Raw genomic sequence first — 1105 nt, 5'->3', positions numbered from 1 at the left:
TAAACCCCCTCCCTGTGGGGGGAGGGGGGTGGGTCAGTCGCAGGTCAAACGTAGTGCGTCAGATACTAGCCCCTCGGATCCCCCTCCCCCCCAGGGTTCGGCGTTGATCCCATTACGGCCTCCGTCCTACTTCCCCGGTAACTCTCCGCCCCCCCTCCTCGATCGAGAAACTCTCTCTCGCACGCCCGGCCTTGAGCATCTTCATTGATCTGTCTCCCCGGGAGACGGGGCGAGGTGGAGAACGTCAACATCCTAGCTGGCCGGCGATTCCGGGGGGGGGGAGAGTGGGGGGGGCCAAGCCCATCAATCCCTCATCGTCCTGTTCCCCGCGTAGGCTGCAAGCTGGTGAGCGTTGGGAGGTGCCCTTAGCTGAGAAACCGCCCCCTGTGTTCATGAGGTGGGGGCGGCGGGGGGGGGTGTGTGTGGTTAACCCTCTCAGTATCCATCCAACCAAGACCACCCACCCCCTCAAAATCCTACAAGCCCTGATGTTTCCCTCCACAGAGTGTGTCTCTGGCTGTCACCCTTCCCATAATTCTCTCACCTTGCCTCCTTGAAAAAGAGGGTGGGGAGACAGGCTTGCACACAGACTGTGTCTGACCCGTCAGGGTTTTATATTCTGTCTTTATTTATATAAAAGCACATAAGCATCCTTAAATACGTAATTCCTTCACTTGTGCTCCCACTTCTAACAATACAAAGTACCTCATTCTCTCCCCTTGCCTCCTATGTTGCACCATCGTTTCGCCAACCTATTCAGGGCATTTAATGCCCCCATCCTTAATTGCACCCCTCCAAGATGGTGGTTGGATAGGGTGGGGGAGGGGGTGAGCTGCCTTCTTGAACTGCTCCAGTCGCTCCCCCACCCCAAGTGCTTTAGGGGCACCGTGCCCCAGTTAGGGAGGGGATCCCAGGATTCTTACGCTGAAGGGACAGCCTGTATCTTTCGGGATGTTGTACGTGTGGGGAGCATGGAATGTGCAGGGGGTAGTGACCCTCCCTGCGTCTGCTGTCCCTCGTCGTCCCAGGGAGGATGGGGGCTAATCGGGGGGGGCAGGTTGTGAAGGCGCCGTCAGAGGAGAGGTGCCGCAGTGCGTCTTGTAAA

This window comes from Chiloscyllium plagiosum, chromosome 39 (genome assembly GCF_004010195.1).
Source record: "Chiloscyllium plagiosum isolate BGI_BamShark_2017 chromosome 39, ASM401019v2, whole genome shotgun sequence".
NCBI lineage: Eukaryota > Metazoa > Chordata > Chondrichthyes > Orectolobiformes > Hemiscylliidae > Chiloscyllium > Chiloscyllium plagiosum.
The sequence above is the reverse complement of the archived record's forward strand: the minus strand, read 5'-3'. Positions refer to the sequence as shown.